This window comes from Phocoena sinus, chromosome 11 (genome assembly GCF_008692025.1).
Source record: "Phocoena sinus isolate mPhoSin1 chromosome 11, mPhoSin1.pri, whole genome shotgun sequence".
Lineage (NCBI taxonomy): Eukaryota > Metazoa > Chordata > Mammalia > Artiodactyla > Phocoenidae > Phocoena > Phocoena sinus.
The window spans coordinates 16,015,763-16,039,791 of NC_045773.1; the positions used below are offsets into that span (position 1 = coordinate 16,015,763).

At 39.6% G+C, this 24,029-nt stretch overlaps 1 pseudogene; it reads left to right on the plus strand.

Moving 5' to 3' along the window:
- LOC116761782 overlaps nt 1-15,610 on the plus strand; it is a 37,775-nt pseudogene extending 22,165 nt beyond the window's left edge.
- Nucleotides 15,611-24,029: the final 8,419 nt, after the last annotated feature.

Below are 24,029 nucleotides of genomic sequence, written 5' to 3' on the forward strand. Positions count from 1 at the left end.
TGAGAATAATGTGACATTGAAAACAGCCAGTCAAAAACAGGGAATCCCAAGTTACCTTTGTTTAGTTTGGTTAAAGCAGCATGCGTCTTTAGCATCTCCAAGTTTTTAGCAAATGCATCAGCTTGAAAGTCAAATCTGTGGCTTAGGGCTGTTAGGTGAAAAGAAAGACCATCATGATAAGGTGGAAAAATAAACTGGAAGATGATCAGTAGTCCAATTAGAGCATAATGGCTGCCATAATAACCAAATACAGCAAAAAGCTCTTTTTCAATCAATTAGTACAGCAAACAAGAAAAAACACAGGAAATAATTCATCTGGCTAATAACGATATTTTTGTGTGTCCCAAATTCCAGTGCCTCAGTTCATGGCTTAGTACAGCAAGCACCTCCTCATTATTACATGTTTGTTTCTTATTCTGTAGTGCCCAAGTTGTAATCCCAACCAGCAGCTTCACTCACCTGCAGAACCAAGTTCTGGGCATCCCCTGACCAGAGAACTTGACAGGGTGCAGATCCTACGTATTCTAATCCTCAAATGAGGTGTTTTGCTGACCCTAGAGCCTGGCCTTCCCATATCCAGGCAAGCTGCTGAGTCACGGTCTCTCTCACTATGGAGCATACCCTCTAGATTCATCTGACTAGAAACAATTGTTCTTTTTTTTTTTTCTAATGTGTTTTGTCCAAAGCTTATAATTATTTCATCAAGAGGGCAGGTCTGATATCAGCTATTCCACCATTACCAGAAATGAAACTCCATTTTGTTTTTAGATGTGATAATGCTGTTCCAGTTATATCTAAAGAAGAGAAACATTTATTAATTTTGACAAATGTATACTGAAATATTTACAAAGGAAATATATATGTCTGAGATTTGCTTCAAAATATTACAAAAGTGGAGTCTGGATCAAGATGGTAGAGTAGGAGGATTCTGAGCTTACCTCCCTCTGCTCATGGACACACGATAACTACAACTACATACACAACAACTATTTCTGAGAACAACCTGAAGACTAGCAGAATAGAGTTTCTGAAACTAAGGATATAAAGCAAAGTCCATGTCAAGACAGGGAGGATGAGCTCGGGCATGGTCTAACCAGAACCCACACCCCTGGTGAAGTGACCCATAAACAGGAGGGGTATCACAACCGTGGAGGTCCCCCCTCCCCAAGAGGCAAGGACTCCAAGCCCCATGTCTGGCTCTTCAGCCCAGGGGACCTGCACCAGGAAGATGAGCCACCATAAGTCTGGCTTGGAAAACCAGTAGGGCTTGCATCTGGGAGACCTGGAAGATTGTGGGAAACTGAGACACCACTCTTGACTCTTGCACAAACTCACTAGCTAATACTCACAGTGCAGAGGCAGCATCTTGAAAAGCACCTGGTTTATATGAGAAGGAAATTCCTTGACTAATTTTAGGGTGTGTGCTAGAGAGGCAGGGATCTGATGGAGCTTTGTCTTGAGATGGAAGTGCTTGCAGGTGCCATTATGATTTTTGTGCATATCTGTCACTCTCCATCAACTTAGCTAATATCCTGTGCCCCACCCCAGAGTTCCCCCAAGGACCCAACCTGCCTAAGTTGCCCATCCAGGCCTGCCCCTTCAACATGGCTCCTGCCCTGTCTCACCCAGTGGGCCGTCTCTACCAGCACTGGCACCCCTCCACAGCAGCTCCCATCCTGCGGGGACAGTCCTGCATGCCAGTGTGCCCCTAAGAATTTCAGCCAAGTCTCACAGCCAGCTGGGCCAAGGGCCAGTCCCACACATCAGCGTGCCTGCAGTAGTCATAGCTGGCCCTCTCAGCCAGCTGGGCCGGGTGCCAGACTTGCCCAACAAGGAATCCACAGCAGTTGAGGCCAAGCCACACAGCTAGCTAAGCCGGGGGCCAGCCCTGCCCACCAGCACAAATGTAGCAATGGCAGCCAAACCATAACAGGAGGGCACACACAGTCCACACAGGAGATACCCCTGGAGCACCTGGCTCTAAAGACCAGAGGGTATTGCGCCACTGGGCCTCACAGAGCAGGTTCTACATGAGCCCCACTGTTTCCAGACCGACAGAGGTAGTGGATAACACCTAGTACATAGAAACAAATGCAGAAAGTTAGGCAAAATGAGACAAACCACCTTCCAAAAGAAAAAAGCAAAACAAAAGACAATCAAAAAAGAACAAGACAAAACCTCAGAACAAGAACTAAACAAAATGAAGATAAACAATTTAATAGATAAAGACTTCAAAGTAATACTCATAAAGATGCTAACCAAACTCAGGAGTAGAATGTCCATAATCAGACAACTTCACAGATGAGCTCTGCCAAATATTTAAGGGAGAGTTGGTACGTATCCTTCTCAAACTGCTGCAAAAAGGGTGAAGAGGAACGAATGCTTTCAAACTCATTTTACCAGACCAGCATTACTCTGATGCTAAAACCAGATAGAGGGAAGAGATATGGGAACATGTGTATATGTATAACTGATTGACTTTGTTATAAAGCAGAAACTAACACACCATTGTAAAGCAATTATACTCCAATAAAGATGTTAAAAAGTAATAATAAATGGAAAAAAACAGATAAAGACACTACAAAAAAGAACATTACAGGCCAATATGCCTGATGAACCTAGATACAAAAATCTTCAACAAAATACTAGAAAACTGAATTCAACGATACATTCAATGGATCATACACCATGATCAAGTGGGATTTATTCCAGAAGTGCAAGAATAGTTCCATATCTGCAAATCAAGCAGTATACCACATAACAAAATTAAGGATATAAATCATACAGTCGTCTCAATAGATGCAGAAAAAGCATCTGCAAACTTCAACATCCATTTATGATACAAAAAATCTCAACAAAGTGGATATAGAGGGAACATCCTTCAACATAATAGAGGCCATATGTGACAAACACACAGCTAACATCATACTCAATAGTGAAAAACTGAAAGCTTTTCCTCTAAGATCAGGAACAAGACAAGGACGTCCACTCTCGCCACTTTTATTCAACATAGTATTGGAAGTCCCAGTCACAGCAATCAGAAAGAAGAAAAAAAGAAGAGGCATCCAAATTGGAAGAGAAAAAGTAAAACTGTCACTGTGTGCAGATGATATGGTACTGTATATAGGAAACCCCAAAAATCCCATAAAACCTATTAGAACTAATAAATGCATTCAGAAAAGTTTTAGGATACAATATATAGAAATCTGTTGTCTTTCTATATACTACTAATGAACTATTAGAAAAAGAAATTAAGAAAAGAGTTCCACTTAAAATTGCATCAAAAAGAATAAAATACCTAGGAATAAATTTAACCAAGGAGGTGACAGACCTGTACTCTGAAAACTATAAGACATGGATGAAAGAAATTGAAGATGACACAAATAAATGGAAAGTAGCAAATTTTGAAGGAAAGCTAGCACAACCTGGGCTCAGAAAGTCCAGTAACTACATCAGGATCTAGAGAAGGAGAGGAGCTGATAGACTTTCTCAGATTAAGCTAGAGTACCTGGATTATCAGTCTCACCAAGGCTGCAAGAAATGAGGAACAGTTCCCTAAAGGAACATAGAGTTGCAGCAACTGGAAGAAAGTGAAACGGATGTAGGTAGGAAAAGCTATTAGGTATCACCATCCAAGACAGCAGGAAATCATTACTAAGACTACATTAAGAATAAAAAAATTATAATAATACTGTTTTGCTTTTAAAAAAATTCCAGCAGTAGTTAAAGCAAAATGTTCACCAGCATACCCATATTAAGGACAGGTAGGAAATGTTCAAACATCAGCCAACAGAAATAGATTTTCTCTTTTGCTGTACCTGCAGTAACTGGTTGAATTACTCAATATGGTAATATAAAGCAGACAATATGGAGACTCAGAAGAAGAACACAGAAAGATTCTACTCACCGCTGGAACCGTTGTCACACCTTTGAATTACAAATGGAGATTATCCTTCCTTAAATTCTTAGAGCCATTGTTCTTGTATAGAATCCAAAATAAAGGCCAAAATTTCCATTTCATTTTCAGCGAGGTAATTTGGCCATGAAAGAAATAAACCCCACAGATGTGTTCATCATAACCCTTTAAATATTCTAGAAATCAACTTGAGCTAGCTTATAGAGATATAATGGGAATTCATTATGAAGAATCAAAGTGTTTTGTATTTTCCAAGGGTGAGGATGTAGCAAGGCCTCAGAGAAGGATGGTAACAAGGAAGAGAAAAGTATCTGGAAAACAGGAATTATTTGATCTCTATTTTTTTTCTCTGAGAAACTACCCGTTCTTCCTTTTGCTTCTGATTGATAAATAAGGGCACCTTTGGAAAAAGAATATGATTGGCTCAGTTTAAGTCATTCATCTTCTTTCCTGGACATAGTCACATGTGTCCAGGAGAGTAGTCTTTTATTTCAAAGTTAACTGTAGCATCCTATTCCTATAGGTAAAAGTATTGATGAATAGATCATACAGAGCCTGAAAGGCATTGCAAAAGTTACCTTGTTCAATGGATATAAGCTGTGTAAACTTCAGCTAACTTTTGTCTGTGTGTATGTCTTTTTCATTTCCCTTTTTTTTTTTTTAACAAAAACTGGGTTTGAGTTTAGAAACAATGTAAAGATAAACAAAATGTTAGAAATATGTGATATGGATCACAAATTAATAATAGTGAGATAAGGAATTAAAAATCTTGCTGGGGGAACTACCAAAAGAGAATCACTGTTAAGAACAGTGTGGCCAGAGTGGCCTTGTAGCTGAGAACAAGAAGGTTGGTCATTAAGGATGAAGCTCGGAGGCAGTCACAGCCATCTTCAGGGTGGATCTGTAACACCAGCAGTTACTGAGGTGGGGCTAAATCATCAAGCCTGAGCTAAGAAACCAGACCCCAAGGTCACCAGCCATAGACTGTAGTAGCAGAAAGAGCTAGCTGTCCTGGAATAAAGCTCAACTAACTGTACCTCAGCAGACACCACCAGTGAAAACACGAATACCAGATCTGTCGCCCTGGAGAGTAGACCACTAGTAGGTAAAACCTCAGACAGCTCTTACTCCATGAAACATAGTGAAGACCTGTCACTTATGTCCAGATGCCACCTGGGGGAAGACTGAAGGGGAAAGGTGAAGCAGCCCTGACAGAGCCTTGACTTCTAACCTGACTAAATATTTAACATAGAGGGTCTACTGAAAACTGAAAGGTGCTGTTAAAACTGGAAGATGCTGAAATATTGCTGATAAACAACATGTGTCTCCTCACTGCCTAGAAGGATAAGAGTCTGTGACAATGTTTAGGTCAGTTGCATAAAATAATTAAGCTATAATTTTCATGCACATCTGACTATATGTACACTTTGACAATCCAGTTACGTTGGAAAAAGCCTAGTAACTTGGATCTAAATGGTAATGGTAATCCCCTAGTAATGGTAATGGATTATCAGCGCATCATAACTTTCCAAATCTAATATTTTGACTAGCCATTTGCTAAAAAATGCCATTAGGATATATGATTAGTCATAAATATGCCAGTTAATTCAATGAAATTTCTGTTCTTTGTTGTTCAACAGAGTCCCTTCTGTTGAAGGACTCCCAAAGAAAAAGTGTTTAATAACTTAGTGCTTTCTCTTTATATTCAGAGAACTTTGTATTCTCTATGAACATTTTTGCAAGTGGATAAAACATATTTTGTTCCAGTGCTTCATGATGTAAATTGTGATCCCTTAAAAGCATGGTGGAGCATATATTTTTTTAGAAAACACAGCCCCAGTGATACCCCAAAAGGTGTGCATTTAACTTTTAAGGAACTTAAATCACAATTTGTTCTCTTTAACTGTCATTTGATTTAGCTACTGTAGACATCTGCTACAAAGCTCTTTCAACTTTCCATTAAGGCAAATTACTGGAAACCTGGGTTACTGTGGCAATGAGGGATAGCCCTTATTTTTCCATGTCAGTCATCTCAGCAGTGTTAGTCTGGTGGTAAGTGCTAACCAGTAGGGGAGTGAAGACCAGCATACCTTTACAAAGCTTTAGATTGTGAATCCCGGGATGGAACCTCTCCGATGGAAAGGCCTGTTTCCATGGCAACAGGAGCAGCTCCTACTGTTTCAGTTTGTCACTCATCACAGCAATGTTTGCCTTGGGAGACTGCGCTAAGCATTTCTAGCTGCATTTTGTTGTGGATTCAAGAGATTGGATGGCAATGCTGCTATGGTTACCAGGGTTTCTGTCTTAGGGGAAATCCTAGAATAAAGTAATCTCTCTGGTTCCAACAGAAATTTTAAATAACTAGATGTGGAATAGAAAGAAAAGAAATTGTGATAAGTAATTCCCTTCTGGGACAATGATAACAAAGTCTGACAAGTCTGACTTCCTTTTTTTTCTTTTTTGGTGCTTGTGGTGATGGGGTGGTTGGAAATGAGAAAATGAGAATTGGGAAAGGTTAAGGAAAATTAGAACAAGAAGGAAAACATAAAATGATTGTTTACCATTTCTTGAAAAAATAAGAATAGAAAAGAGAAGGGCTCAAAGAAAAATGTATAGTAAATATTCATATATTCAAGGAATTTCTTTTATCATTCTCTATATAACTTAATTTAAATGATTTTCTCCCCACACTTATAAAAATAATTCATTTTCCTAGTCAGATGATGACCTCTTCCCCAGCACTGATCACTTAGGGTGTTGAAGGAATAATACAGAAAAAGGAGAACCTTCAAGCTGACAACATTTTTAAAGATTTTATTTGTTCCTTATTCCCACTCTTCATGGGTCCCAAGATTGATGCAAAGAAAGAAATAGCCATTGAGAATTACAGAAAAGGCTACAACCACTATTGTTGTCTTTTCTCTAATTATATGGTTACTATTACATCCCTGGAGTATCAGAACACTGCAAACCTGACAATGATTAGCACAAATTTATTTTATAGAAAATTATTAAAAGCACAGGAAACTGTAGTACAAACATTTACAGATGAACACTATTTTTATTATTTTACTTTGATTTCATGATCTCATCTTAGTATTTCTCTTATATAAGATTCTATGATGTGATAAGTATTGAATCAAATGCAGTACCTGCATTGTTTCACTTAAATTTCACTAAAAACTTTTGAGGAAATTATTATTATTCCTATATTCAGAGGCATTACAGCTAGCTGGCAGAATTACTTGAAATTAGACACCGAGTTCTACTACTGCATCTATCCTAGGATAGAACATCCTTATTTTTTAATCACCCCAAATCAAATCATACTGTGTGTACTCCCTTATTATTTCCTGAGCATGAGTGATCTGTGAATTATCAAGAAGTTGTCAACAGTCAGATGTTATTGTATATGTCTGTAAAGAGTGATAACTTCCTGCTTCATTTGTGGACTTTGACAAATCTTTTACATTGATAGAGTTATAATGCATTCTTTTGATCTCAGCAAATATTTAATGAGCAACTAATTAGTCTGTGATGAACTCTTTAATAGGTTATGAATATATATGATACGCATTGTTTTATCAGAACATTCTTTTGGAAAATACAGCATAAGATACTTGAACTATATTTAATATTTTGAGCCTAGAAATGGAGTGGATGTAGCCACAGTTGATAGGGCACAAAATACCTAGGAGACATCTGAGAAGAAACCGTGTTCTGCCCATATGGCAGCGACTGACTGTTCACCCATTGAAACAAGAATTTGGCTCTAACTCCCTAGGCACCTGTTCAATGGTGTATGTTCTCCATAAGTTATATCTCTTAATTCCAATTCTGAGAATAAGTAGAAGGGGGTCTGTAAGAAAATCCAGCTTCCCTCTTTTTGTCTTTTCCTGGATTTTGGTCACATTGCAATAAGAATTATTTTTTTAATGCTATTTTCTCTCATAAACTTTATTCCCAGCATAAATAACTTCATGAAGAGCTTTTAGAAGAACTTAGCGTGAAATATAAGGCCATTTTACCAGAAGTAGTCAAGGAATGTACAGTACAGGAGACATGGTAATTGCACGTGTTGAGAAACAATTTCATCCTGAATAGCCAGCTTTTTAGTTAAACTGAATGCATGTATATGTACACATATGTGTGTCCATAATTGTGTATGTGTGTGTAAATATATTCATAGCTAATACCAAGATTTCAGAATTTAATAAGGGTAATGAGAGCCTGTAGTAGTGCCTTTGCATAAGTAGTATTCTGTAGATATTTTTGGAATGCATGAATGAATGAACGTCAAGAGAAAATGATGAATATCACTGGACTGCCTTAGTTAAAATGGAAGTTTATTATAAATCTCAACTCAGAGTTTAGAATTTTCATAAGCATTTTTCTTTATTGTATTTCTCCTTTGCTTCATATTCTAGTTGCTTTTACATTTTTTGATTAAAAGGTAATTACTTTGTTATAAACAAGTAGTACCAAGATCTATTTTATGCCTTGCATATGTGCATTCTTGAGTTTGGCAAATTGTTTACTCTTTGTCGTCTATCTGGTGCCACCTCCTTGCAACATTCCGCATTTTTCTTTCATTCAACAAATATTTATGAAGACCTTCTCTGTGCACGATGCTGGGTTTTGATGGAGGGGAGATGAATGGGTGGAGGGGAGATGAATTAGGCATACATACATCTGTGAAAGCTCACCTAGAGTATTGTGATTAAAGGTCAGTGCATTTTAAATTATCTTAATTGATGAATATATTAAGATCAATCAAAAGTAAATGCCTACCTTAAAAAAAATTAGCCTAACTTGTAACTTCTAACAATAAATCTGTCATCTGACCATGCACATACTGAGCATCAGTTATCTAAGTGAAGCTTTACTGCAGAGAACAGACATGAATCATAGAATGTCGTCCAGAATATGAACTGTCCCATGAACTGCCCAGTGTCCCACAGTCTTGAATTCTGACATTCCATCAGCTTGTCAGAACCTTCCTCCCCTGGTCCTCTGTGTCGAGACCCAACTCAAAAATCACTTTCCACTTACCTTCCCTGGCAGTTTTGTCTCCAAGAATAGGGTTAGTACCCTTTCTGTGCAGTCCCGTAGCAATCCAACCATAACTCTATTATGGAACAGACTATGTTGATATTTTCATTAAAGTTTTATTTCTAGATAATTTTAAATATACTCAAAGAAATCATGTAGAAAAAGCTCTAATCCAATCTTGGGTGGGGATTTAAAGAAATCTGAGAGCAGAAGCTAATTAGGGTAGAGTATAAAGAATGAACTTTCTCCATCCAGGAAAAAAAAAAGATAAAAAATCTTTCGAGAGGAAAAAGTCATATGTGCTGAGCTCAGGGATAAGAGGGAGCACCAGGCAAACTGAGAAAATGTAAATAGCTTGGGAGGGTAACAGCTTTGAGGAATTTAAGGAGAAGAAGATGCAAAGTTGAGCAGAAATTAAATAATAAAGAGTTGTATGCCTCTGAGATTTGGCCTTCACACAGAGGATAAAGGCTTGAGAGAGAAAATGATGGTCTCATTTTGATTCACATCTGCTTCCTCTTCCCAACCGGCACTATCTTAATTTAAACAATTAATATGTGAGCAAGAAAAGAAAACCCAGTGAAGGAGATAGAGGAGGAGTTATCAATGACAAGAGACAAATCTTTTGTAGCAGAAAACCAGAGGATATAAAGTGAAATAGAAGCCAATGAGGAGCTTAGAGTAGGGATCATCAAACTACACCTGTGAGACAAGTCCAGCCCAAAGCCTACTACTATAAATAAAGTATTATTGGAGCACAGCCAAGTCGACTCATTAATACACTGTCTATGGCCACTTTTACATATGATGGCCAAGTTGAGTAACTGAGACAGACATTATCTCATAAAGTCAAAAATATTTACTATCTGGCTCTTTACAGAAAATGTTTGCCAGTCCTTTTTTTAAATCAAAAGAGCAGTTGATTAAAAATAGGACTACCAGGAGTCCTTTGGATTTATCAGCAAGTAGGTTTTGGGAGACTCTGTGAGAGGAGTTTTCAGTAAAACGGTTGATGCTAAATATAAAGAATAGGATAAAAGAAAATGGAGAGAATAAATGCAGTCACCTTCCCACCACCAACTCATTCCTGCCCCAGTCTCAGCAATAAAATGTATTATCTCCATTCACTGAGGAGGAAACAGTTTCAGAGATTTTGAGTAACTTAGCCAAAGTTGCACAGCAAGTACTTAGGGGTTGGAACTGGAATCCAGTTCTGTTTAATCAAAACCCATGTTCTTTCTGCTAGATTGGATTTTCCCTAGAATTTAAGTTCTAGAGCCCAGAATTCAAGCCTCATGAAATTGTTTTAGATTCCAAAAATCGTGAACTTAGAAGGCAAAATATTCTTGCAGAGAAATGAGATGAAACCTCATCTGTTATCCCTGTGAACATGCACACTGAAGGAGTGAGACTGTTTAATAACTATGTTCAATTAACCCCAAATCATTCTCTCTGCAAATGTAAAAAAATCTTACTCCCCAGACACTCCTAATTTACAGAAACCACCTACTCAGAGTAAGTTTTCATAGACATAATGGAATTCGCTTACAACATCTATTCTAAAATATTTTGCACAGCAAAGAAAATGAATAAGTGCAACCTTTTAAATTAATAGCCATTAAGGGAACAATAATAACAACAAATAACAATGGAGAGAGACATTTCTAATGAAAGGAAAGAGAAAACTGGTAGACCAGAACCTTCCTATCCTATAAAGGTCTACATGAAAAACCTCAATAAAAGAATGTAAACAATTTTTTCTAACCTGTAATTCACTATTGTCCAAATTCAGAGATTTATGATAAATCAGACATATTAGCCTCTTTCTTCCTCATTCCTTTATCAATTTTCAGGTCAGCAATTTTAAGTATGATAGGCAGATAGGAGGGAGAGGTTGCTATAATATATGTCACCATTAATTAGAAATTACTTTAAAGCAGTAGCACTCAGTGGGGGCAATTTTGCCCCTCCGGGGACATTTGGAAATGTCTGGAGGCATTCTGGATTGACACAACCTGGGATAGGGCAGAGTACGGCAGACATCTTGTGGGTAGAGGCCAGGGTGCTGTTAAACATGCCACAAAGCACGGGACAGCCTCCCGCAACAAATTATCTGCTGGCCCAAAATTTCAGTTATACCTAGGTTGACATATGCCACTTCAAAGGAGCACCACTGTAGCACACTGGCATTCCAGCCAATGGCATAGTCTCCAGCATTTCAGACATACTAATTATGCATAGGCAAATGTTATCTGCAAAGTCATGAAATATAACCCTTAAACTCTCACAGTTGGAAAGGACAGCCTAAAAGAAAGAATTATGTAGGGATGATTGAAAGATTAAAAATATTGTATTATATAAAAAATAATAATATATCAATAATACCATGTATGATTTTTTTTTTTTTTTTTTTTTTTTTTTTTTGCGGTACGCGGGCCTCTCACTGTTGTGGCCTCTCCCGCTGCGGAGCACAGGCTCCGGACGCGCAGGCCCAGCAGCCATGGCTCACGGGCCCAGCCGCTCCGCGGCATGTGGGATCTTCCCGGACCGGGGCACGAACCCGTGTCCCCTACATCGGCAGGCGGACTCTCAACCACTGCGCCACCAGGGAAGCCCCCATGTATGATTTTTAAGAAAAAGTTGTCCTCTTCTTCAAAGATGGTATTACATATATATCAAACTGTATACATACCCTTTGGATCAGCAGCCTATAGCTGCATAAAAACAGTACATTAAAGACCCGTATGAAGCATGTTGCCAATTCATCCACAGAGAGAGATAAATGTGTGACTGAAAAAGTACTTGTCGAACACAAGCTGCAGCTGTGTCTAATACCTAATTACTCAACTAGAACATATTATCCATCAGGCAGAAAAAAGGTGGGTAATTTGCTATCATCTACTGAGATGATTTACCAAATTACTGCATAAAAATACACTTAGCTCATATTAAAGTTATGACACTAACCAAACACAAGCATATTCAGAATTAATGGTGATTTGACCTAACTTTCCTTTGTGGGGATTTAGAAAATATACTCCACAGGAATAAACCAAAGATAGTATAAAAATCTTAATTGGAAACCTGAAATTGACATCAGAATTCTTCCGGAACTAGTATAAAAGATTTCAATAGGGCTTCCCTGGTGGCGCAGTGGTTGGGAGTCCGCCTGTCGATGCAGGGGACGCGGGTTCGTGCCCCGGTCCGGGAGGATCCCGCATGCCGCGGAGCGGCTGGGCCTGTGGGCCATGGCCGCTGGGCCTGCGCGTCTGGGGCCTGTGCTCCGCAGCAGGAGAGACCGCGGCGGTGGGAGGCCCACGTACGGAAAAAAAAAAAAAAAAAGATTTCAATAAAGTTTGGTATTCAAAAACTGTAATATGGGAAAATGTCAATAATAATTTAAAAATAAATTACATTTGTTACTGTTTTGGTTACTTATCTGTTATAAAACAAATTTATATACAGATATTCGTGTATAATTTAATCTGAACAGAAATGTAATGGTGATGAACACTATCTTCTTGGATCTTAATAATAAACTCTACAGAGACGTGAATTGGAGAAAATTTTTCTGACAGCTGACTTTGTCATCAAGTGAGCACTAGAAACGTTCTCTGGTAAATAGGTTCATTGCTCTTAATTCTTCACTTCTGTCCTGTATTCGAATTACTCCATACCATTTGTCACAGGACTTTGCATTACCTCGCACTAATGAATATGTTTCCTCATTCAAATGATGTTGAGTTTAGCCACATGACTTGTTTGTCCAATAGCATGTGGATTAAAGTGATGGGCCCTAGACACAAGCTGAAGCCTTTAAAGGCATTTTATAACTCTGCTCACCTTTTTTGTTTTCATGCCATTTGCTATTAGAGAAACATGCCTCACGTGACTATTAACTAATTAGAGAAATGCAGAGCTGACCCACGACTTGAAAGCAAAGAAGATATTTGTTGTTGTAAGACAGTGAGATTTTTGAACTTGTTTGTTAACAGCAGAAATTACTATTTCCCTTAATAAAGGCTTTTCCAGAAATGTTTATACTATGGATGTTTCATGTTTACCGCCCCAGCATTTGTCTCCCTGATTTTTAATCGAAGATCCACCTTCATTCCATATCTTTAGGAGGGAGTTTCTGGGGTAAACCAAGTCTTGGGATTTTTCTGGTCACTGTAATTTGATTCAGTTATGGACATAAGATTTTAGTTCGGCCAATCACAATAAATTTCAGGAGTTCTGGAAAAGCTACCAGAAAAGAATTTCACTGTTTCCTTATAGTCTCTTACTAGAAGAATGGGAAGTTTAAGCTGCTTTCCAACATCTTCCTGACACAAGGAGAAATGTAGTGCTACCTAGACTTAAGCCAACAAAGTTGAAAATAGAGTCAAGAAACAGAAAGAAACAAATCCTGAGGAGGTGGCCCAGTCTCTGAACCCAACTATACCTGAAAATTAATCTAGCTCTGGATATTTTTATGTGTTGATAATTTCCATTTATTCCTTAATCTAATTTTAATTGAGTTAATGGTCTCTGACCACAGAGAGCTTTGTAAAGGATACAGTATCTATGGTGTCAATTTAGAGGATAGGAAATAGAGAAAATATTTTTTTTGTCTTTTTAAAAATTAATTTGTTTATTGAGGTAACACTGATTTATAACATTATATGAGTTTCATGTGCACAGCATTATACTTCTACTTCTGTATACCCTACAATGTGCTCACAAGACAAGAGATAACAAGTGTTGGTGAGGATGAGGTTGGTGGGAATGTAAATTGGTGCAGCCACTATGAAAGTCAGTATGGAGGTTCCCCCCCAAAAAATTAGAATAGAACTACCATATGATCCCGTTATCCCACTTCTGGGCATTTATCCAGAGAAAATATTTTTCTTAAACACAATTTTCCTTTATTTGAACTGAAACACTCAGTTATTCTGTAATGTGTATAAAAAGAAGAATTTATCACAGGAACAGAATAATTATAAAAGCATATGCAAAATACATGTCTAAGTCTTCTATTCATATAATTTTCTTGTAAAAGTATCATTTTGACATAATTATAGTTTATCCAAATCCCAATGTAAAATTAACATTTCAAAGATATAATAGAATTATAATATTTTTCCTGCAGGCCAAAATATTTTATCGGTTCAACCTAAATTTATAATCTTCCAAACTTCACAAGAAGTATAAGAGGCTATCTAAGGGAGGCGGGGCTACCGAGGAGGAGGGGCGCCTGGCTTCCGGCGGCTGGGGGGGGGCCCTGTCCTGGAGGAGGCAGTGGCGCCATCTTGTCGAAGGGGGGATCAGAAAGTGTGGACGGCAGGGGCGACAGTGGAGCCTGGAGCGGAGGCTGGAGGCTCCCGCCCGCCGGCCCTGGGGCAGCAGCAGCAGCCGGGGCCGGGGCAGCAGCTGGGGGGGCCGGGGGGAGGGAGACAGTCCCGGGATGGGGGCGGGGCCCAGAGCCGGGGCCCTGCCTGAGTGGGGAGCTGAAACTGCTCCAGTTCCTTCTCCCCCGCGGCCACGAGCGCTTCCGCATTGCCAGCGCCTTCCTGGACCAGCTGAGATGCGAGTTCCCGCTGGCTGAGGCCCGAGGGGCCGGGACGAGGGCCGCTCCCGGGCTTCATTTCTCCCCACAGGGGTCAGTGCCTGGGAATCCCGTCTGCGTCCACTGCAACATCACGGAGTCATACCCAGCTGTGCCCCCCATCTGGTCAGCGGAGTCCGATGACCCTAACTTGGCTGCTCTCTTGGAGAGGCTGGTAGACATAAAGAAAGGGAATACTCTGCTGTTGCAGCATCTGAAGAGTATCATCTCCGACCTGTGTAAACTCTGTAACCTCCTTCAGCATCCAGATGTGGAGATGCTGGATCAGCCCTTGCCAGAAGAGCAGTGTACACAGGAAGATGTATCTTCGGAAGGTGAAGATGAAGAGATGCCTGAGGACACAGAAGACCTAGATCACTATGAAATAAATGAAAGAAGAAGCGCCAGCTGAGGGCAAGAAATCTGAAGATGACGGCATTGGAAAAGAAAACTTGGCCATACCAGAGAAAATTAAAAAGAATCAGAGGCAAGATTACTTAAATGGCGCAGCGTCTGGCTCAGCGCAGGCTACTGACCAGGTGATGAAGGAGCTCAGGGATATATACTGATCACTGAGTTTCAAAGGCAGAAACTATACCATTGAACTCGTGAATGACAGCCTGTATGATTGGAATGTCAAACTCCTCAAAGTTGACCAGGACAGTGCTTTGCACAACCATCTCCAGATCCTCAGAGAAAGGAGTCGACTTCATCCTACTTAACTCTTCTTTTACAGATAACTTCCCTTTGACGTGCCGTTTGTCAGGGTTGTGTCTCCAGTCTTCTCCGAGGGTATGTTCTGGGCAGAGGTGCCATCTGCATGGAACTCCTCACCAAGCAGGACTGGAGCAGTGCCTACTCAATAGAGTCAGTGATCATGCAGATAAGTGCCACACGGGTGAAGGAAAAAGCACGAGTGCAGTTTGGAGCCAACAAATCTCAATACAGCCCGACAAGAGCACAGCAGGCCTTCAAGTCCTTGGTGCAGATCCATGAAAAAAACGCCTGGTACACACCCCCGAAGGAAGATGGCTAACCCGGGAGTGACATCCCCTTCCTCCTTCCCTAGGCATCACTGGACCAATTACCTTTTTTTTTTTTTTTTTTTTTTTTTTTTTTGCCCTACGCGGGCTTCTCACTGTTGTGGCCTCTCCCGTTGCAGAGCACAGGCTCCGGACGAGCAGGCTCAGCAGCCATGGCTCACGGGCCTGGCCGCTCCGCAGCATGTGGGACCCTCCCGGACCAGGGCACGAACCCCCATCCCCTGCATCGGCAGGCGGACTCTCAACCACTGTGCCACCAGGGAAGCCCCAGGGAAGCCCCTGGACCAGTTACCTTTGAATGCTGTATTTGGATCTCCCTCTGCCTCTGTGGTTCCCTCCCTCACTTTTTCTGGACATGATAGCTCTGCCTATTGCAGGACAATGATGGCTATTCTAAACGCTAAGGAAAAAAAACAAAAACAAAAACACAGAACTGTTTCAAGTACTCAAGACGGACTTACAGACCAACCAGCCACCTGGCTGGAACCTTTGCTAGCAGGCATTCTTATAAAAGAAACTTTCGAGCCTCATTATACGGCTGGAAACTCAGCTGTGCTCCAGACTAGAGCCTCCTTACCTATGCTATGGATTTTTAATTTATTTTCCCTTATTTCATGTACACTGCTTTTTTTGGTTACAGTGTATGATGGATGTTTATGAAAAAAAATGTATCTTTGGGAACACAATTACAGTTTGTTAACTTGAAAAGAAAAAGACTATCTAAAACTCTACTAAATTTAAAATGAACAAATTTAATACCAGGTTTATAAACACGACACAAAAACACCTCAGATGAAGGAGAGAATAAATTATATCTGTCCTAGAGTCAAGTCTACATAAACCTATTTTTCTAGATAATATAGGTGAAGTGTTTTTTCTGTAATTGAGTAAAGAAAACTTAATCAGCTTGCCTCGACACAGTAAAAAGTTTTCTTTGGCGACCATCAGTAAAGTGGCCAAGTATCTGATAATTATATTATTAGATGTTAATATTTCACTTCTGGTTGCTTAGCAGCCACCTGTATTTTAGAAAATAATATTCTATCTCTCTGACTATATGATGCATATCATTTTATATTATTTGGAAAATACTGAAAGGTATTAAGGAAATAAAAGCCTGCCATGTTCCAAACACAAGATAGTTATTACTGTTAACAGTGTTTTGTATTTCTCTCCAGAATTTATTTTCTAGAATTGTATATATAATCGTCTGTATCTTGTTTTTTAATATACACTTCTTATATTTGATATTTTCCTATGACAGTCATTTGCTTAAAAAAAAAACTTTCAATAAACATACATCTCACTTTAAGTAAGAGCTTAATTCTTACAGTGGTCTACATGAATTACATCCTCTCATTATCTATCTGACCCAACTACCTCCCACTCCTTAACTTTACTCTGGTCGCAACAAATCCACTGCAATTCCTCCAACGTGCCATGATGGACCCAAGTTAATGCCTTTATAGTAGCTGTCCCCTTGGCCTGCAGTCCTTCCTCTCCTGATGTGCATGGTTCATTCCACCTCCTCCTCCAAATGGCAAAGTTCTGTGGGATGTACCATGACCGATCAGGTGACTGTGGTCATGGTCTCTGGAGTCAGAATTCACATACTAGCTGTGTGACCTTGGGAAAACTGCTGAACCTCTCTGTCCTTTGGGGAATAACAATAACTATTCTCAGGGCCCAAACTCCACTCTTTTTTTTTTAAGTCTTTATTGAATTTGTTACAGTATTGCTTCTATTTATTTTATGTTTTGGTTTTTTGGCCATGAGGCATGTGTGATCTTAGCTTCCCAACCAGGGATCGAACCCGCACCCCTGCATTGGAAGGTGAAGTCTTAACCACTGGACCACCAGGGAAGTCCCCAGCTCTTCTTTTAATGCTATTTTTTCCACAGTCCATTTGTATTTCATAGCATACTCTATTACTTACTGGTTATTACTGTTATTATTATAATTTACTGATACATTATGTTTATTGTGGACTGTCTCATCTCCTCTCACTAGATTGTAAATTCTACAAAGGTAGGTTTTCACCCTGAAGTGTTCCTCAAACAAAACTGCACTAAAAAATACACCCATATACACAAAAAATTAATACTAATATAGAACCTAGAATGCCATCACTGTCCTAAGCTTTTAAAATATATTAATCATTTGCTCCTGCCACAACCCATGGAATAGGAATTATTATTATGATCTCCATTTTATAGATAAGAAAGTTGGGGCGTTCAAATACATAAGCAACCTTCCCAACTGGTAATGCTAGTAAGTGGTGAAAGAATTTGAACCCAGGCAGTCTGGCTCCAGACAGAATATTCTTGATCACTATGCTATGCTTCTACTGAATATGTATCGATTGAATGAACTGAACCAACCAAAGAAGGAAGCGCTGTCATATCAACAGGATCACGTTTCTGTGGTAGTCCCTACCTCCTTCTGAAAAAAAGTGAATTCTAGTTCTTCTAAGATTATCTTTTTCTCACCAGAGGAATGCAGGCAAGAAGGTAGAATAGTGAGGTTTTCATTTCTCATCTCACCTTCAACATGAGATGGGCCACCTTCCTGTTGGCTGAGTGTCCAAATATGTTGGATTTTCCTTTATTTCGTCACCTTCACTCAGTTTCCAGCTCCACACTAATGATTTGCATCTGTAAAGCAAATAACCTTTGCTAGCCAGTGTGTTTTCCCTTTAACTTGGGCATGTTACCTTTTTATTTTAAATAAATATAGCACAACTTGCTAGTATACTATTAATAGCAGCAGTTTTGGAACAACAGGGATAGCAACAGGGAAGGGGAAGCAGACTGTGAGAAGAAGCCATTGAGGTGACAGCTGAGTCTTGTAGACTAGCTCCTCCTTCATTCTACAAATACAAAGGGAACCTCTTGGAGGCTTTAATGGGGGAGAGGACACTGGCAGTGTTATAGTTGACATTAGTCTTATCCTAGAGCTGCACTGTCCAATCAGGTAGCCACTAGCCACATGTCTATTTATGTTTAAATGTAATAAAATTAGAAGTTCAATTTCTCGGTCACAGTGTTTACATTTTAAGTGCTTAAAAGGCACATGTGGCTGGTAGCTACCTATCTGACAGCACAGATACAGAATATTCATTGTCCCAGAGAGTTCTATTGGCACAGCTGCTCAAAGTGTGGTCTGCAAACTCCAGCATGGCAGACATCCCCTGAGAGCTAGTTAGAAATGCACAGTGTCAAGTCCCACACTGCATTTGAAGGTGATTATTAGATGACCTATGCATATTAAAGGTTGAGAACCATATTCTAAAAGGTAACTGACCTTTTAATGGAGTCCTATTAATCATTTGCTACTTTTCTTTTTTTTTTTTTTTTTTTTTTTTTTTTTTTTTTTTAATGCGTTACGCGGGCCTCTCACTGTTGTGGCCTCTCCCGTTGCGGAGGACAGGCTCCGGACGCGCAGGCTCAGCGGCCATGGCTCACGGTCCCAGCCGCTCCGCGGCATGTGGGATCCTCCCAGACCGGGGCACGAACCCGTGTCCCCTGCATCGGCAGGCGGACTCTCAACCACTGCGCCACCAGGGAAGCCCTACTTTTCTTTTTAATAAATTTATTTATTTACTTTCGGCTGCATTGGGTCTTCATTGCTGCACGCGGGCTTTCTCTAGTTACAGCGAGCCGGGGCTACTCTTCGTTGTGGTGTGCGGGCTTCTCATTGCAATGGCTTCTCTTGTTGCAGAGCATGGGCTCTAGGTGTGTGGATTTCAGTAGTTGTGGCATGCAGGCTCAGTAGTTGTGGCTGTCGGGCTCTAGAGCACAGGCTCAGTAATTGTGGTGCACGGGCTTAGTTGCGCTCGGGCTTAGTTGCTCCGCGGCACATGAGATCTTCCCGGACCAGGGCTCGAACCCGTATCCCTTGCATTGGCAGGCAGATTCTTAACCACTGTGCCACCAGGAAGCCCCTCATTTGCTACTTTGAATGGGGTGAAAAGCATAGAGAAAATTCCAATATAGAGAATGAGTGAAGAGATGAGGATATTGCCTGGTACCAATTTGGGCCTCAATTTTATGAGATCTCCTCAAGTCCCCTTGGGAACTCAGTGAAATATACACACCACTTGGTTCCAATCAAATGCTTTACATCTGGGGGGGAAAAAGATTGTCTTACAGTTCTTTCCAAACATGATTTCCAGGTATTGCCCTGCTGTCTTCCCTTCCCATCCTTTCCCCTGTACTATCCCTCTCTAATGTCTTGCTGTTGTGAGTAGGATTGCTACATATCATACCAACAGAATACAGGCTGTGACGCAAAAAGCTTAATTATCTTTTTTAGCGTTCCCGGTGAAATGTTACTTGTTAGATCATTAAAAGCAACTAATGAACTCACTGGCTTCCTGAAATTGTAGTTCTGTTTTTCAGAAGTATGGTTGCCTATTTATTTTTAACTGTACTGTTATTATACAAATAGATCAACTTGTGGTTGGTACCCATTTCAGACGCGTGCTCCACTCCACTTTTATTACACAGTCTATTACATGACAAAATACCTGAGGAAGCTCACCAAAATCCCAGACTTCTAAACAAAGCATTATAACATATGGGAGGATAGAAAAAACTTCCAAATAGCTAACCTAGGCTCAGGTTTAATATTTGAGCTAAAGAAAGATGAGGATAACAAAATGATAATAATCTTAAAATGAACACTTACTAATCATTAAGGACTGAATGTATCCTCTCAAAATTCATATGTGGAAGCCCTAACCCTCAATGTGATGGTAGTGGGAGAGAGAGCCTTTGTGGGGTATGAGGGTCAGATGAGGTCATGAGATTTGACAAAGTGTCTCTCCTTGACCAAATTTTAGTCAGGTTCCTTTGATCTTCTTACCAACTGGGCCTCAACTTTTGTCCTACTCTTTCTACCTCTTGCATTGTACAATTTTAGCAAGAGTCCTGCTAAGTCAATTTAGCCAGAATTTCCCCCCTCAATATCTGATCACCCTCAATAGCTAATTGGGTTCCTCTTCCCCGCCTTACCCCAGGTGACATCTGATCTCCCTGGCCCCTTAAGCAAGAATTCTGTTAGGTTCATTTAGCTAGAATCCTCTCTTACCGCTGATGTTTCTTCTTAGCAATATTCCATCTACTGACCCCCACCCTGATCCTTGGCTACAAATTCCCACCATTTCTTGCTGTATTTAGAGTTGAGCCACCTCTCTTACTTCAAAAGCCTCATTGCAGTAGCCCTCATTCCTAGCCTGATAATCCTGAACACAGCTTGCCTTACCACTTGAACAAGGCTCACAACAATTTTTTCTTTAATAGGGTGGGATTCTCATGATGGGATTACTGGTATGATAATAGAAAGATATCTCTCTTTCTCGCTCTCTGTCTCTCTGTCTCTCTCTCTCTCTCTCTCTCACACACACACACACACACACACACACACACACATTCTTTCTCTCTGTCTACAGAAGCATGGAGGAAAGGCCATGTGAGGACAGAGTGAGAAAGCAGCCATCTACAAGTCAGGAAGACAGCTCTCACTAGAAATCAATTTGGCATTTTGATCTTGATCTTGGACTTTCCAGCCTGTAGAACTGAGAGAAATACATTTTTGTTGTACAAGCCACACAGTGTGTGGTATTTTTTTATGGCAGCATGAGCAGACTAAGACACTGTGTGCCATGCCCAGTGCTACATACTTCACAGATATTGTCTCATTTGATCTTTACCTACATTATTACTAAGCTAAAGTTACTAATATTATAAATGCTTTACAAAGTGAGGAAACTGAGGCTCACTGAGGTTAAGTGACTTCCCAAAGTCCCTCTGTTATTATTCCAAAGCCATCTCCTATTTACTTTGAATCTGAGTCCAAAGATACCCCATGCAAACTTTAAGCAATATGTATGTTAAATGCTAGCAGCTATAGAGCCATCCAAAGCACCCCAAGTACTTGAAATGTTAACACATTTTGACATCTATATTAAACTATTACCTGCATTTAAACAGATGCTATTATTTTTACAGGTATAATTAGGCTTTATGTACAAAAGAAATATATCTGTGTCTATTCCTTGTTTGTTTGTATTTTATTTCTTTTATTCCTTGTTTTTATCCAAGAAATCTTACTAATTCGGGTTCATGTAGCACAGACAAGATGGCTTGCTAAACATATAAATGCACATCAAAAGCCAAGTCCTGTATGGATAGGAAACCTGAATTCTAATCCTATTTTGTAACTAATTATGGGACATTGGGCAGGTCACTTTGGGACAAATCTCATAGGACAAGGTGTTCTCTTATGGGAAAAAGGGGCTGTTGGTCTTTAGCATTACCCCTCCCCCAGAGTTAATACTCTTTGAAAATATTTGATCTTTATAACAGGTTTAGGTCCTGCCACTTGATTACTTTGAATTTTGGTCCCCAAGGTAAAAAAATGAAAGAATGAAAGAGAGGAGGAGGAGGAGGAGGGGAGGGGGAGGGGGAGGGGAGGAGAGAGAAGGAAGGAAGGAAGAAAGAAAGAAAAAGAAAGGGGGGAGGGAGGGAGGAAGGAAGGAAGGAAGAAAAGAAAAAAAGAAAAGAAAAGAAAGAAAGTTGGTCAATCATATGTGCTATTCTACAAAAGAAAAATAAAATAAAAAAATAAAAATAAGAAAGTTCAGACGTTGATTAGCTGATTGAATCTGTCTTGCTAGCAAATGTAAAATAATTAGCTGTACTGGTTAGGACTTATTCAGTTACAAGTGACAGAAACCCCTTTCAAAATGGATAAAGCAAAAAAACCAACAACAAAATATTTAGTGATACGCACAAATGAAAAGTTCATGGGTGGTATGGCTTCAGGCAAATATCTTTGCTTGCTGGCAAAGCTCTAGGCTTATACGCTCATCTTCACTTTCCCAGAGAGATGTCCCAGAATTAAATCTCATGGGCCAGAAAGGGCCATGTGCCACATTTGAAGCAGTCCTATGGCCAAGATAGGCCATATGCTTATACTTTGAACCAGAGATGAAGGCAGCCTCACTTTTAAACACCTAGAAACCACAAGGAAAATCCAGTAAAATTACTGTAAGATTCGAGAATGAATATTTGGCAAGCAAAAAACAGTAGTCATCCACCTTATCAAGACGAATATTAACAGTAAAGACATAATGGTAAGTGACAAAGTGGTTTCCCCATCTTACTAAAGATAATAATAGCTGTAAATTATTGAGCACTTGCTATACATCTGGGATTGTGCTAAATGCTGTACACATGTTATCTGCTTTATCTTACGCACAGATGAAGAAGCAGAGGCTCAAAAAAGTGATGTCACTTGCACAGAATCCCTAAAGCTAATAAAAGGCAGAGCTAAAATACAATATGGATTTATCTGATTTCCCAGTTCAGGTTCTTGAGACTCTTAACCACTATACTGCTTCCATAAGAACTAACTTGATATCTTATTTTCAGAGAATACAAGAAAACAGAAGCTGCAAAGTAAAATAACTTCATTACGTGGCTTCAAAAAATGATGTTTGTTTGTAACAACAGAAGAGTAGAGTAGAATATGGTTGACTAATAATGTCCATAACCGATCTGTGACAAAATCAGTATCATAGTGTCTTAAATAATTCAGTTACCTTATTTCCAAAATACAACAGTGTTCCAAAAAATGATTTTCACAATAGATATGTACATGTATGGATGTGTATGTGTGTGTACACAGAAAATTAGAAATCAGTGTTTCCAAAAGAGTTATTAACAATCAGAACATGAGAACCATCCACAGCTCCTACTAGTTATATCAGAATTATGAGTTATATCAGTTACTAGTGATATCAGAATTATTCAAAGTCATACTGGGACATCACTAACCAGTCATTTGAAACTTGGCTGTTCATATGCCGGCAACCCACCAACCTCTACAGCCAGTCATTAAGTTACCACTTACGTAAACAATTTTCTACAGTAAGATTTGGCAGATGATGGTCTATCGTTCAAATCCAGCCTGATGCCTGTTTTTGTCAGTAAAGTTTTATCAGAACATAGCCATGCACATTAATTTACATATTGCTTATTGCTGCCTTTGCACTACAATGGCAGAGTTAAACAGTTTCTACAGGGACCATCTATCCCCAGAGGTTGAAAATATTTGCTATCAGTCCTCTACAGAAAAAGGTTGCCATGTTCTACAATATGGCATGCATGCTTCAAGGAGGATTTGAATGTTTAAAGATAAATTCCAAAAACCCAGAAAATTTTCTCCTAGCTTGTAAATCACTGGGAAGGAAGCTAATATTTTATTAATACATATTGAATTTCTCATGCTATAAAAGGAATGTGATATCATACCTCAAACTGACCTTTGAAAATGCAGTAATGACGTGTTTATCAGGCAAGCTGCCTCAGAACAGTTGAGATGCCAGGAGTGTCCTCTCCTGCTTTAGGGCATCTTACTTTATATT